The following is a 16,559-nucleotide window of genomic DNA, read 5'->3' as shown; positions in this document are numbered from 1 at the left end:
AAAAGCTAGCGAGCGATCAGATCTGAATTAGGCCCTATACTGGGATGCAGTTAAATTGCCGGCAGTCGGCATCCAGGCGGTCAGGACAGACGCCGGATTGATCCCATTATAATGTGTAATATAAAGAACTGTGATCTGCATTTACTGCATAGAGACATCTGCTACAGGAGAAACTTTGAACATCAAATAAATTGAGATTACCCAACACTAGAATTTAGCCTTTGCCAGTCTGCAAATGATCTTTCACCTCTACCAGTCAGACGGACTTTACTCCCAAATAGTGGAGACTCAGAGGTCTATTTATCACCATCCGCATCTGATATAGCGGATGCAGGTGATAAACTCGACCAGACTCGCACTGCGATAATTGAGTACATTGCATGGATGTATCAATAATCACATGCAGGGACAGAGCTTGCTGCAGTATTTAAAAAAAAAAAAATTTAAAGTAAATTCGGGCCAGATCACATTTCCCATTTTAAGTATGGGGGGAATGCGATGCGGGTTACTAAAAAAAAAAGACAATTAAAGGGTTTGGAGCAGTTTTTCATGAAAACTGCTCCAAATGCCCTTTAATACATTCAAGTGATACTAAAATAATGTGAAAAGGGCGTGAAAACAGAAAACCCCCTTTTTCCACATTATTTTAATAAAAATAATTTTAATAAATAAGCCCCTTGGGGCCTGATTCTGACCTGATTGCTGCTGTGCGTTTTACAGATTTTGACTGTCTGTGCTTGAGATTTTGTCTATGTACGAGTTTGACTAAGTGCTAGTTGTGACTATACTTTGTACTAGACACTAGATAGTCAAGATTGACTTACCTGCACAGTCTATCTAGCCTTATGATACCAACCCCACGGGAGCACGCATCGGGATAGAATCTGTATCGCCAGAGCCGGCCCTAACCAATATGATGCCCTAGGCAAGATTTTGGCTGGTGCCCCCTAGCACCGCTACTGGTTCTGCAGGAGATGCCTGGCATGAGTCAGCTGGCAGCTCTGCTAACGTCGGGCGCCTTTTGTTTATGAAAATGCATCATATTATTTGCATTACTATGTGGCTAGGATGCACAAGCAGCTTCTGCTGATTAAAATGATATGCAGCATGCCTATATTCTGTGTGCAACTGCGGCTGTATCTGTATATGAAATGCTATAGTACAGTGATTTTCAGGAATACACTGCAACGTAGCATTTCGTATGCAGATACAGCCGCAGTCACACACAGAATATAGGCATGCCACATATCATTTTAATCAGTAGAAGCTGGTAGTGCCCCTAAGCATACCAAATGCCCTAGGCATTTGCCTAGTTTGCCTATGCCTAAGGCCGGCTCTGTGTATCGCAAGCTGCCTAGCACCTTGAGATCTGCACAAACTTTTCATAAGATTTTGACTATATAGTCAAAATCTTACAGATTTATCTCACCGTGTGTACACACCTTAAGTCCTGGGCTGCGCACAGACTGCACACACTGAGTGAGGTGCGAACAGATTTGCAGTTGCCCGCATGCGATCGAACACTTGCACGGGCAAATTTCCACTGCCCCTCGGGCGGCGACTATCTGATGATCGCAGGTCAGCAACGTTAGCAGCACAGCGATCAGGTCTGAATACACCCCCTTCTTCCTTCTTACAGACTAGGATCCCAGAATTGGAATGCTGAGTCAGGCGAGGGAATTCTCTCCAAGTCAAATTTATTGGAAGCTTTTTGCCGGTGCAAGCAGTCATCTAAGAAAGTTACACAGCACATCCTGTCCTTTTACCGTCTCCATTAGATTTACATTTACTGTAAATTGCCAGAATAAAAAAATATATGACCCATGAATTATTATAGTGTCGTTTATGTTGGCCAAAATGCAAGAAGAATGTTAAAAGGTTTGTATCATCCTGTTGTGTTTGTGCACCTGCATGTGAGTCACCTGTTTACTAGAGTTTGACCCACGGGAGCCTGAGTTTTAGGACACCGAGCTACAGACTGGTGGATGGCCAGAAGATACTACAAGGGAGGATTTGTAGATCTATTCTGAGAGTAATGACTGACGTCATTCAGTGATAGGGATGGATAGCCATTGGTCTGTATTGCACTGAGATCACTGCTCCTCCTCCATCTTCCATGGCATCGACCACCAGCAGCATCTGCTTAAGTGATGGCGATAGTCCATGAAGCTCCAGGAGGCATATGGCTAATAGAGCTCCCTACAGGCTGATAAGCTCCTACTACCAGAGCTCTACCAGCCCCCCTCTTGGAGAGACTCTCAGAGAGATCCAGAAAGGTTGTTTGTCCACTTTGTTGGTGAAAGAATTACATTGTATAGTACGGAAGTCAGTTCCATGTAGATACCTGCTGTGTCATTTTCTGTAAGAATGTCCCAATATCTCAGCATTTTGAAAATACAATTTATTGATGAAATTAAGTTGTTATATTATTGTATTTTCCTAATGGTGTAAGTCCTATTTAAGACATGAAACGAGATAAAGTTAGTATTATCTATGAGACACAAAAGTGAGGTGCAGGGTGCCAAGTCCAAGAGATGTGAGCAATCTATCAAAGCTTCTAAAAAGTGGAAAAGTAGATATATGAAGACGTTGCCCCAAGCTCCAATCATCTTCTCCCTATCATCTAAGAGAATATACTTGATAGATGCTAGCTAGAAGCCCATTGGTTGCAGGTGCAGCACGGAGTGTCGTTATCTTACACTTTGGAAAGCCAAATAATAACAGAAGTTTAATTTGCATATTTCTACATTTTAACACCCCTGAAAAAACTTGGGGTATGGATTAGCAGATCTAGATGGAAAAGGTCTACAGTCATTAGGTCCACCAAAGCCTGGATGTCAAAAAATGTAAATTGTCTCATTCCCCTGTATTAGAGCCCATTACAGCAGCCTGGTTGGCTGTAGCTGAGTGCACAGTATTTGGCTATTTAAAAACCAAATACCTGGTTGTCTTCTTTAGTTACCAAATTGTTGCAGTAGAATCCAAACATCTTCAGCCAGGTACAGAGAAGAAGCTGGTACAGTGCTAGACTTTCCAGGAACACAGGACATCAGACGCCTGTTGTTTTTATAGTACTTTAGGTCCAGTATTTTATTATGTGACTAATAAACTATTATGCAGAAACTATTCACCATAATGGCACTATAATACTTTACTTTTGACAAACATTAACTCCTTCTATTAGATATTCAGGCTACATAATGACCAGGTCACTTATGCTATTATTTAATTATAGCACATTTTAAGTATTGAGTATGTTATTTCAAAGTGTTATTAAAAATAAATGTCTTTTAGAAGAATGCATTATATATTACTTCTGCAGCCACTGGGAACTGCAGGTCAAGGACCCTTGGCTCTGAGTGAGAATGGAGAACATTAAATCTGCCGAGAGCTGCGAATTGCAGAGAGCTCCCTCCAGTTGTCGTTTTATAAGTCTCAGTTACATAAACACAATTCTTACTGGCCCTCATTCCGAGTTGTTCGCTCGCAAGCTGCTTTTAGCAGCATTGCACACGCTAAGCCGTCGCCTACTGGGAGTGAATTTTAGCTTAGCAAAATTGCGAACGAAAGATTCTCAAAATTGTGATTAGAAATTTCTTTGCAGTTTCTGAGTAGCTCGACACTTACTCTGCCACTGCGATCAGTTCAGTCAGTTTCATTCCTGGTTTGACGTCACACACACACCCAGCGTTCGCCCAGGCACTCCCCCGTTTCTCCAGCCACTCCCTCGTTTTTTCCCAGAAACGGCAGCGTTTTTTCACACACTCCCATAAAACGGCCAGTTTCCGCCCAGAAACACCCACTTCCTGTCAATCACACTCCGATCTCCAGAACGAAGAAAAAACCTAGTAATGCCGTGAGTAAAATACCAAACTTCTTAGCAAATTTACTTGGCGCAGTCGCAGTGCGAACATTGCGCATGCGCAATTAGCGGAAAATCGCTGCGATGCGAAGAAAATTACCGAGCGAACAACTCGGAATGAGGGCCATAGTTTTTTACAGGAAAAATCAAAGTGATCATTTTATGATCTACAGAATGCACATTGTAGATTGTAGGGCCTAATTCAGACCTGATGGCTAGCAAGCGATTTTTGCACTGCTGCGATCAGATAGTCGCCGCCCACAGGGGAGTGTATTTTAGCTGTGCCAGTGTGCGAACACATGTGTAGCCGAGCGGTACATACAGATCTTGTGCAGTCTCTGCGCAGCCCAGGACTTACTCAGCCGCTGCGATCACATCAGCCTGTCCGGGATCGGAATTGACGTCAGGAACCCTCCCTGCAAATGCATGGACACGCCTGCGTTTTTCCAACCACTCCCTAAAAATGGTCAGTTGCCACCCACAATCGCCCTCTTCCTGTCAATCTCCTTGCGTTCGCCTGTGCGAATGGATTCTTTTCACAAACCCATCGCTGAGCGGTGATCCGCTTTGTACCCGCGCGATGCACCTGTGCATTGCGGTACATACGCATGCGCAGTTTAGACCTGATCTCCCACTGTGCGAAAACGCAGCCTAGCAATCAGGTCTGAATTACCCCCGTAGTCTTCAAGTGTTACGGTTTGTGGCTGGGATCTTCACTCAGAGCTATGATGTCTGACAGAGTTTAGTTAAGGGAAACTGATTCATCGAAACTGGAATGTTTATGAATTTCTTACATTTGGCTGAGATTTGGTGAATGAGAACATACCAGAATCCGATCAGTCACTAGCAAACAAAATCACAATGTAACAGTAGCCGTACCACGTCCATAACCTTATAGCCGATATCTGTAAGCCAGTTTCCAGTCACCGTTAGTAGTTGTATGACAGGGGAAAGGGCTCAGTGCCTATTGTATACCCGCATGGATTGCTGTGCAAATTGAGGTTTCTTTACACAGTTTGCACCAATACTGTATATTAATCTCTTCCCTGAATATGTGATGTCTGACAATAGTTAAATTGATGATTGAGTTGCTGCTGCTCAATGATGAAATAAGGGAGCTTATTACTACAAACCAACCATAGGTTATCAACCATGAATGATAGTATTTATTTATTATTTATTTATTAATATTCCGTTGCAGTTTACAATTGGAAACAACAGTGGTAACACTAAACTGGGTAATAAAAGACAGACATAGAGGTAGGAGGGCCCTGCTCGCAAGCTTACACTCTATAGGGAAATAGGCATTGATACACAAGAGTAGGTGCTATCTATAGCATAATGGTCCAGCCAGCTTGCAGAGGGTCTTGGTGGGCTGTATGATATGGTCATACAGCGATGTTGGCCTGAGGTCAGGAAAATGGGAAAGTGAAGAAAGAGAACATATGTGGGGATATGTGGGGAACAAATGAGATAGTTCAGAGTCAAGGATGACACCTAGGCAGCAGGCTTGTGGGGTAGGGATGATTGTTGAGTTATCAGTGATAGAGATATCAGGTTGGTACCTACTATTGGTCGGTGGAAATATAAATAATTCTGCTTTGTAAATATTAAGTTTGAGGTGGTGAGATGTCATCCAAGATGAAACAGCAGAAAGCCATCCAGTGACCCTGACCAATACAGATGGTGACAAATCTGGGGGGGATAGGTAGATTTGAGAATTACCCATGTACAGATGATACTAAAATAAAAAAAAGCTGATTAATTTACCAAGAGATGTGGAATGGATTAAGAAAAGCAGAGGACCTAAATCTGAGCCTTGTGGTACTCCAACTGAAAGAGGTAGAATGAGGAGGTAGATTCAGAGAAGTGGACACTGAAAGAATGCTTAGATATGTAGGATGAGAACCAAGAAAGGGCTAAGTAGCAGAATTTGCAATCCTTGTGAGTGCATGCTGGGAGCTGCCAATCGCAGGGCAAGGCCACCCAGCATGCTGACCCCCCCTTCCATCCCCCCCTCCCCTTCCGGTGATCAAGCAGAAATTGCAATCGCACCACAATTTCTGCTTGATAGCAGAAATTAGGGTTGTTGCCTGCCGGCGCAGCTTGACTGCATCCGCAGGAGGCCCACTGCCATCTTTCTGATCGCTGCGGATGCGTGTGAAATCACACAGCGGCTGTTATCACGCCCACCCCATGACCCCATTTTGATGATGCCGCCCCCAATTCCCTTCCTCCCTCCCCGCAATGCTCCGCCCCCGCCTAGGCAACGGAGTGTTGATCACTTACTGCGATCCAACCGGAATCAGCCCCCATATCCATAAAACAGCGTAACTTCCATATTTACTATACTGCAACTTTTATGTGCACAACAGCAAACCGTATATAATTGTGAACGCTACAGTATAGCACAAATGCTGAAACTGACTCATAAACTACTTTTTGCTTTTCCTCTACGGTAGTTTTGTTTCTCTTCTCAACTTTACATTTGTTTAAAAAACTATTTTATCACCATTCACTGCAAAGCCACCGCAGTATAAATTCCCATTTGCTATTCAGTACCTGGTGTCAGCATTCATTTACTTACTTTAAGCTAAACACAGGCAGTGAGCTGTAAACACAACGTACAGATGCCAGAACTATCCCTTGTTATTTATGAGTCGGCACACGCGTCGCCCAACCTGCTTTAAACATCTGGAAAGTGGCATTTTCTGTACCATAAATAACCGGAGTTGCTGCTGCATACATATTTCCTCTTGTTCCCTATAAAATTATTTCATGCATCCGGCACTTACATACATAATTCAGAATGGTACAGCGCCTCTGTTTAGATTGTGAGAAATTGGGATGAAGGATGTACCGAGGATTTCTGGATATTTCAGCAGTGAGATAAGCATTTTATAAAACATTAGCATCGATATCGCTAAACTGACAGAAGTGAGCAAAAATAATATATTTTATACAGAGCACAAAACTACGGACGGAAGAAGCTTATTTTATATTGTGCAACATTGCTTACAGATGCGGACACTTATACAAAAATGTTTTTATTTTATCTTGAGCAACCCATGCCACCTCGGAACTCACACAGTATCCTAGGGCCGGATGGAGAAGAACAGATCATGCGCGGCTGCGATTTCTCATAGATTCTCAAGTGTGAAAAAGTATGCAAATGGGAGATTAAGCATTACCCTTGTGCACTACAGTGCGATGTCTTCACAAGCGCTGCGTCGCCCACTTTGCTTATCGCTCCACCATCGATGCAGCATTGGTTCCTCGAGCAGTCCATGCCTGGCGCAGGGTGTCCCTTCTAGTTTTCTTAAGATATGGCCTCTGGGGCTGCGGTGCTTTGATCGAGATCGCAGCCGCAGACACTCTTATAACACACACAAGACATATCTTTTCATTCCTACTCCAGTCTCCCCCAGAGACATCCATGTTATTCACAGTAAGTCAATTCGGGGGTAATTCAGATTTGATAGCTGCTGTGCATTTTCGCACAGTGTGCAATCAGATCTGAAGTGCGCAAGCGTCTGAGCCTCAATGCACCGGCACTTCGTACAAGAGCATCAGGCATCGGCGCCTAGCGATGGGATGGAGCGAAAAATCTGAACGCACGGGCGTACGCAAGGTGATTGACAGGAAGTGGCTGTTTGTGGGTGTCAAATTAACATTTTTCAGGAGTGTCCAGAAAAACGCAGGCGAGCTTAGGCGTTTTCAGGGAGGGTGTCTGACATCAGCACAGGCTCCGATCAGCAGGATTCAATCGCAGCGGCTGAGTAAGTCCTGGGCTGCGCAGAGTCTGTACAAACTGATTCTTATGCGGCTCTGCTACAGAAGTAAACGCACACTTGCACGGCACTTTTCCCCAGCCCTTGTAGGCACCGACTATCTGATCGCAGGGCAACAAAAAACAAAGCCCAGCGATCAGATCTGAATTACCCCCTTAGTGATGAGTCAGTGAGTGAGTGAGGGCTTTTGCACACACACACACACACACATATATATATATATATATATATACACAGTGGGGCAAAAAAGTATTTGGACAGCCACCGATTGTGCAAGTTGACCCACTTAAAAAAGATGAGAGAGGTCTGTAATTTCCATCATAGACTTCAACTGTGAGACAGAATCTGGAAATCACATTGTATGATTGTTACACTATTTATTTGTTTATTCTTGCTGAAAATAAATATTTGGACAATCAGAAAGTTTAACTCAATACTTTGTAATATAACCTCGGTTGGCAATTACAGAGGTGAAACGTTTCCTGTAGATCTTGACCAGGTTTGCACACACTGTAGCAGGTATTTTGGCCCACTCTTCCATGCAGATCTTCTCTAGATCTGTCATGTTTTGGGGCTATCGCCGGGCAATACGGACTTTCAACTTCCTCCACAAATTTTCTATTGGGTTGAGGTCTGGAGACTGGCTAGGCCACTCCAGGACCTTGAAATGCTTCTTAAGGAACCACTCCTTAGTTGCCCGGGCGGTGTGTTTGGGGTCATTGTCATGCTGGAAGACCCAGCCACGTTCCATCTTCAATGCTCTTACTGAGGGAAGGAGGTTTTTTGCCCAAAATCTCACAATACATGGCTACATTCATCCTCTCCTTAATACGGATCAGTCGTCTGGTCCCCTTTGCAGAAAAGCAGCCCCAAAGCATGATGTTTCAACCCCCATGCTTCACAGTGGGTATGGTGTTCTTGGGATGCCATTCATCATTCTTCTCTCTCCAAACAAGGCGAGTGGAGTTTATACCAAAAAGTTAAATTTTGCTCTCATCTGACCACATTACATTCTCCAAATCCTCCTCTGGATCATCCAGATTTTAACTGGCAAACTTTAGACGGGCCTGGACATGTACTGGCTTAAGCAGGGGGACCTTTCGGGCATTGCAGGATTTCAATCCATGAGGATGTAGTGTGTTACTAATGGTAACCTTTGTGACTGTGGTCCCAGCTCTCTTGAGGTCATTGACCAGGTCCCCCCGTGTAGTTCTGGGCTGATTCCTCACCGTTCTCAAGATCATTGATACCCCACGAGGTGAGATCTTGCATGGAGTCCCATGTCGAGGTAGATTGTCAGTGATCTTGTATTTCTTCCTTTTTTTAATAATTGCGCCAACAGTTGATCTTTTCTCACCAAGCTGCTTGCCTATTGTCGAGTAGCTCATCCCAGCCTTGTGCAGCTCTACAATTTTGTCCCTAGTGTCCTTAGACAGCTCTCTGGTCTTGGCCATGGTGGAGAGGTAGTAGTCTGACTGTTTGAGGGTGTGGACAGGTGTCTTTTATACAGATAACCAGTTCAAACAGGTGCCATTAATACAGGTAACGAGTGGAGGATAGAAGAGCTTCTTAAAGAAGAAGTAACAGGTCTGTGACAGCCAGAAATCTTGCTGCTTGATAGTTGTCCAAATATTTATTTTCCACAAGAATATACAAGTAATTTGTTTAAAAATCATACAATGTGATTTCCTGGTTCTGTCTCTCACAGTTGAAGTCTATGATGGAAATTACAGACCTCTCTCATCTTATAAGTGGGTCAACTTTCACAATCGGTGGCTGTCCAAATACTTTTTTGCCCCACTATATATATATATATATATATATATATATATATATATATATATATATATATATATATATATATACAGTGGCGGATCCAGGGGGGGCACTCGGGCCCGTGCCCCCCCTGTCATTTGTGGCCTTCTGTCCCCCGTCCCTCCCCGGCGCCGCACAGGGAGATGACGGGCGCCCGTTGAGATTGTGTTACCAGCGGGCGCCCGGCAGCCGGAGGCAGGAGCTCAATACTGAGCTCCGGCTTCCGGCGCTGTCACTGTGCGGCGTGCGCTATGGGAGAGACGTCAGTCATGACGTCTCTCTCATAATGCTAACTGAGGAGCGGACGCCCAGGGAGGAGGAGGACTGCAGCGGCCTGGAAGCAGGAACGGGGCTCGGTAAGTATGTTTTTTTCTTCCTTAATGCAGTGGGGGCATCTACTGGGGGCAAACTACAGGGGGACATTACTACAGGGGGGACATTACTACTGGGGGGGCATCAACAAGGGGCATCAACAAGGGGCATTACTACTGGGGGGGCATTACTACTTGGGGCAAACTACTGGGGGCATTATAACTGGGGGGCATCACTACTGAGGGGTCATTTATTGGGGGCAGCTACTGGGGGACATTTTTACTGGGGGCATTACTATTGGGGTGTCATCTATTGGGGCAAACTCATAGGGGGCATTATTACTGGGGAGTCATCTAATGGGGGCAGCTACTGGGGGCATTATTACTGGGGGGCATCTACTGGGGGAATTACTACTGGGGGGTCATCTATTGGGGGCAGCTACTGGGGGACATTTTTACTGGGGGCCATCTACTGGGGGCATTATTACTGGGGGCATCTACTGGGGGCATTACTACTGGGGGGTCATTTATTGGGGGCAAACTCCTAGGGGGCATTAGTACTGGGGGCAAACTACTGGAGGACATTATTACTGGGGGGCATCTACTGGGGGCAAACTGCTGGGGGACATTATTACTGGGGGGCATCTACTGGGGGCAAACTGCTGGGGGACATTATTACTGGGGGGCATCTACTGGGGGCAAACTACAGGGGGACATTATTACTGGGGGGCATCTACTGGGGCAAACTGCTGGGGGACATTATTACTGGGTGGCATCTACTGGGGGCAAACTACTGGGGGACTATTACTGGGGGCCAACTACAAAGGTGCTAACTACTGGCGGCGTAACTACAGGGGCATTACTACTGGCGGCTTAACTACAGGGGCATTACTACTTGGGGGCTAAACTACAGGGGGGCCAAACTACTGGGGGCATAACTACAGGGGCCAAACTACTGGGGGATAACTACAGGGGCCAAACTACTGGGGGCATTACTACTGAAGGCTAAACTACAAGGGGGCATAACTACAGGGGCTAAACTACAATGGGGCAAACTACAGGGGGGCATTACTACTGGTGGCTAAACTACTGGGGGCATTACCACTGGGAGGCTAAACTAAAGGTGGGGGGTTAAACTACTGGGGTCATAACTGCAGTGGCATTACCACAGGGGGCATAATGACTGGGGACATTACTACAGGCAACATTACTACTGGGGGCAATACGGGCATTGCAAAAGGGGCACCACTACTATGGGGTCTATTTAAGGGGCACTACCAGTACAGTGGACATTGCATAATGAGCGCTACAACTGTGGGCATTGTATAAGAAGCGCCACCTCACATGCACCGAAGCCGCACGCAAATGTACTTGCCCCTTCCATGGTGCCCCCCCTATCATTTTCTTCTGGATCCGCCCCTGTATATATATATATATATACATATATAAAGTTTGTATGCAATATTATAAAAACAAATATGTGTTAACTAGTATGGGTGGCACTCGTTAAACCAGTTGTCGGTATCCCGGCGCTCAATAAACCGGCGCTGGGATCCCGAATACCGGTATACCAACAACTTTTCTCCCTCTTGGAGTGTCCATGACAAGGGGCTCTTTTGCACTCACCCCGCTGCCGGCATTACAGATGTCGGGATACCGACAGCTGGAAATTCGTAGTACACCCAACTAGTATATACAGTATAAGAATATATATATATATATATATATAATAAGAATTTACTCACCGGTAATTCTATTTCTCGTAGTCCGTAGTGGATGCTGGGAACTCCGTAAGGACCATGGGGAATAGACGGGCTCCGCAGGAGACTGGGCACTCTAAAAGAAAGATTAGGTACTATCTGGTGTGCACTGGCTCCTCCCTCTATGCCCCTCCTCCAGACCTCAGTTAAGGAAACTGTGCCCGGAAGAGCTGACACAACAAGGAAAGGATTTGGAATCCAGGGTAAGACTCATACCAGCCACACCAATCACACTGTACAACTTGTGATAACCATACCCAGTTAACAGTATGAACAACAACTGAGCCTCAGTAACAGATGGCTCATAACAATAACCCTTTAGTTAAGCAATAACTATATACATGTATTGCAGAGAGTCCGCACTTGGGACGGGCGCCCAGCATCCTCTACGGACTACGAGAAATAGAATTACCGGTGAGTAAATTCTTATTTTCTCTGACGTCCTAGTAGATGCTGGGAACTCCGTTAGGACCATGGGGGTTATACCAAAGCTCCCAAACGGGCGGGAGAGTGCGGATGACTCTGCAGCACCGAATGAGCAAAGGCAAGGTCCTCCTCAGTCAGGGTATCAAACTTGTAGAACTTAGCAAATGTGTTTGAACCCGACCAAGTAGCAGCTCGGCAAAGCTGTAAAGCCGAGAGGAAGAGGAGGGAACACATAAACCGACTGGTACACCCACGGTGTCACTAGTGCATCCACAGCTATCGCCTGAGGGTCCCGTGACCTGGCGCAATATTTTTTTAGCTTTTTGTTGAGGCGGGACGCCATCATGTCCACCTGTGGCAGTTCCCAACGATTTACAATCTGTGTGAAGACTTCTTGATGAAGTCCCCACTCTCCCGGGTGGAGGTCGTGTCTGCTGAGGAAGTCTGCTTCCCAGTTGTCCACTCCCGGAATGAACACTGCTGACAGTGCTAGCACGTGATTCTCCGCCCATCGAAGAATCCTTGTGGCTTCTGCCATTGCCATCCTGCTTCTTGTGCCGCCCTGGCGGTTTACATGGGCGACCGCCGTGATGTTGTCTGACTGAATCAGTACAGATTGGTTTTGAAGCAGGGGCTCTGCTTGACTCAGGGCGTTGTAGATGGCCCTTAGTTCCAATATATTTATGTGTAGAGAAGTCTCCAGACTTGACCACTGTCCTTGGAAGTTTCTTCCCTGAGTGACTGCCCCCCATCCTCGGAGGCTTGCATCCGTGGTCACCAGGATCCAGTCCTGTATGCCGAACCTGCGTCCCTCGAGAAGATGAGCACTCTGCAGCCACCACAGCAGAGACACCCTGGCCCTTGGGGACAGGGTGATCAACCGATGCATCTGAAGATGCGATCCGGACCATTTGTCCAACAGATCCCACTGAAAAATCCTTGCATGGAACCTGCCGAAGGGAATTGCTTCGTAAGAAGCCACCATCTTTCCCAGGACTCGCGTGCAGTGATGAACCGACACCTGTTTTGGTTTCAGGAGGTCCCTGACCAGAGATGACAATTCCTGGGCCTTCTCCTCTGGGAGAAACACCTTCTTCTGTTCTGTGTCCAGAATCATTCCCAGGAAAAGCAGACGCGTCGTAGGAATCAGCTGCGACTTTGGGATATTCAGAATCCAGCCGTGCTGTTGCAACACTTCCTGAGAGAGTGCTATGCTGACCAACAACTGCTCTTTGGACCTCGCCTTTATGAGGAGATCGTCCAAGTACGGGATAATTATAACTCCCTTTCTTCGAAGGAGTATCATCATTTCGGCTATTACCTTGGTAAATATTCTCGGAGCCGTGGAGAGACCAAACGGCAACGTCTGGAATTGGTAATGACAGTTCTGTACCACAAACCTGAGGTACTACTGGTGAGGTGGGAAAATGGGGACATGCAAGTAAGCATCCTTGATGTCCAGCGACACCATAAAATCCCCCTCTTCCAGGCTTGCAATAACCGCCCTGAGCGATTCCATTTTGAGCTTGAACTTCTTTATATAAGTGTTCAAGGATTTTAAATTCAGGATGGGTCTCACCGAACCGTCCGGTTTCGGTACCACAAACATTGTGGAATAGTAACCCCTGCCCTGTTGAAGGAGGGGGACCTTGATTATCACCTGCTGGAGGTACAGCTTGTGAATTGCCGCCAGTACTACCTCCCTTTCCCTGGGAGCAGCTGGCAAGGCTGATTTGAGGTAACGGCGAGGGGGAGTCGCCTCGAACTCCAGCTTGTATCCCTGAGATACAATTTGTACAGCCCATAGATCCACTTGTGAGCGAACCCACTGGTTGCTGAAGTTTCGGAGACGCGCCCCCACCGCACCTGGCTCCGCCTGTGGAGCCCCAACGTCATGCGGTGGACTTAGTGGAAGCAGGGGAGGATTTTTGTTCCTGGGAACTGGCTGCCTGGTGCAGCTTCTTTCCTCTACCCCTGCCTCTGGGTAGAAAGGATGCTCCTCTGACCCGCTTGCCTTTCTGAGGCCGAAAGGACTGCATTTGATAATACGGTGCTTTCTTAGGCTGTGAGGGAACCTGAGGTAAAAAAGTCGACTTCCCAGCAGTTGCTGTGGATACGAGGTCCGAGAGACCGTCCCCAAATAATTCCTCACCCTTATAAGGCAAAACCTCCATGTGTTTTTTAGAATCAGCATCACCTGTCCACTGCCGAGTCCATAATACTCTCAGAAATGGACATTGCATTAATTCTAGATGCCAGCAGGCAAATGTCCCTCTGTGCATCCCGCATATATAAGACGACGTCTTTTATATGTTCGATGGTTAGCAAAATAGTAATCCTGTCGAGGGAATCAATGTTGTCTGACAGGGTATCAGTCCATGCTGCTGCAGCACTACACATCCAGGCTGAAGCAATAGCAGGTCTCAGTAGAGTACCAGAGTGTGTATACACAGACTTCAGGATAGCTTCCTGCTTTCTATCCGCAGGATCCTTAGGGCGGCCGTATCCTGAGACGGCAGTGCCACCCTTTTAGATAAGCGTGTTAGCGCCTTGTCCACCCTAGGGTATGTTTCTCAACGTAACCTATCCGTTGGCGGGAAAGGGTACGCCATCAGTAACCTCTTAGAAATCACTAGTTTCTTATCAGGGGAACTCCACGCTTCTTCACACAATTCATTTAATTCATCAGATGGGGGAAAAGTCACTGGCTGCTTTTTCTCCCCAAACATATAAACCCTCTTGGTATTAACAGGGTTAATCTCAGAAATGTGTAATAAATTTTTCATTTTAGTAATCATGCATCGGATGGCTTTTGTAGACTGTGCATTTGTCTCATCCTCATCTACACTGGAGTCAGACTCCGTGTCGACATCTGTGTCTACCATCAGAGCTAGCGGGCGTTTATGAGCCCCTGACGGCTTCTGATTCGCCTGGGCAGGCGCGGGCTGAGACCCCGGCTGACCCAAGGCTGCTGCGTCATCGAACCTTTTCTGTAAGGAGTTGACACTGTCGGTTAAGACCTTCCACATATCCATCCAATCAGGTGTCGGCCCCGTCGGGGGCGACACCACATGTTTCTGCCCCTGCTCCGCCTCCACGTAACCCTCCTCATCAAACATGTCGACACAGCCGTACCGACACACCGCACACACACAGGGAATGCTCAGACTGAGGACAGGACCCCTTTGGGGAGACAGAGAGAGAGTATGCCAGCACACACCACAGCACTATATAACACAGGGATTTACACTGCTAATAAGTGATTATCCCAATAGCTGCTTGTTTGTATCTATTTGCGCCTAAATTTATGTGCCCCCCCTCTCTTTTTAACCCGTCTTGTACCTGGATACTGCAGGGGAGAGCATGGGGAGCGTGCTTCCAGCGGAGCTGTGAAGGGAAAATGGCGCTGGTGTGCTGAGGAAGAAGGCCCCGCCCCCTCAGCGGCGGGCTTCTGTCCCGCGTTTTCTTTAACTTAATGGCGGGGGTTTTTACACATATACAGTTAACTGACTGTATTATGTGTATATTTAGCCAAAAGGTAATATAATTGCTGTCCAGCGCGCCCCCCCCCCCCCCCAGCGCCCTGCACCCTACAGTGACCGGAGTGTGTGGTGTGCTGTGGGAGCAATGGCGCACAGCTGCAGTGCTGTGCGCTACCTTAATGAAGACCGGAGTCTTCTGCCGCCGATTTCATCTTCTTTTTCTGTCTTCTGGCTCTGCAAGGGGGACGGCGGCGCGGCTCCGGGAACGGACGATCGAGGTCAGGCCCTGTGTTCGAACCCTCTGGAGCTAATGGTGTCCAGTAGCCTAAGAAGCACAAGCTAGCTGCACGCAGGTAGGTTTGCTTCTCTCCCCTCAGTCCCACGTAGCAGTGAGTCTGTTGCCAGCAGATCTCACTGAAAATAAAAAACCTAACAAATACTTTCTTTCTAGCAAGCTCAGGAGAGCCCACTAGGAGCACCCAGCTCTGGCCGGGCACAGATTCTAACTGAGGTCTGGAGGAGGGGCATAGAGGGAGGAGCCAGTGCACACCAGATAGTACCTAATCTTTCGTTTAGAGTGCCCAGTCTCCTGCGGAGCCCGTCTATTCCCCATGGTCCTTACGGAGTTCCCAGCATCCACTAGGACGTCAGAGAAATATATATATATATATATATATATATATATAAACATATGCATATACTTCATATATAATTTATGGAAGCGGAATGAGTTATGACATTGATTTAATTACACTGAGGTTGTGTAACATAGTAATAGTAAAATAGTATCTGAGGTTGAAAAAAGACAATTGTCCATCGAGTTCAAGCTATTTGTGGTCTCCTATGCATGATGATTTGACTAAAATTTCTGACTGATGCTGCTGTCAGCCGTTGCATTTTATCCCTATTTATAGTAACTATAATGCATGACTATGCACCATACCCCTGGATATCCTTATCCATTAGGAATTTATCTAACCCATTCTTAAAGGTGTTGACAGATTCGGCCATTACAACTCCCTCGGGCAGGGAATTCCAAACACGTATTGTCCTTACCGTGAAAAAGCCTTTACGCCGTATTGTGCGGAATCTCCTCTCCTCTAACCTGAGCG

This window comes from Pseudophryne corroboree, chromosome 11, assembly GCF_028390025.1.
Source record: "Pseudophryne corroboree isolate aPseCor3 chromosome 11, aPseCor3.hap2, whole genome shotgun sequence".
Classification (NCBI taxonomy): domain Eukaryota; kingdom Metazoa; phylum Chordata; class Amphibia; order Anura; family Myobatrachidae; genus Pseudophryne; species Pseudophryne corroboree.
The sequence above is the reverse complement of the archived record's forward strand: the minus strand, read 5'-3'. Positions refer to the sequence as shown.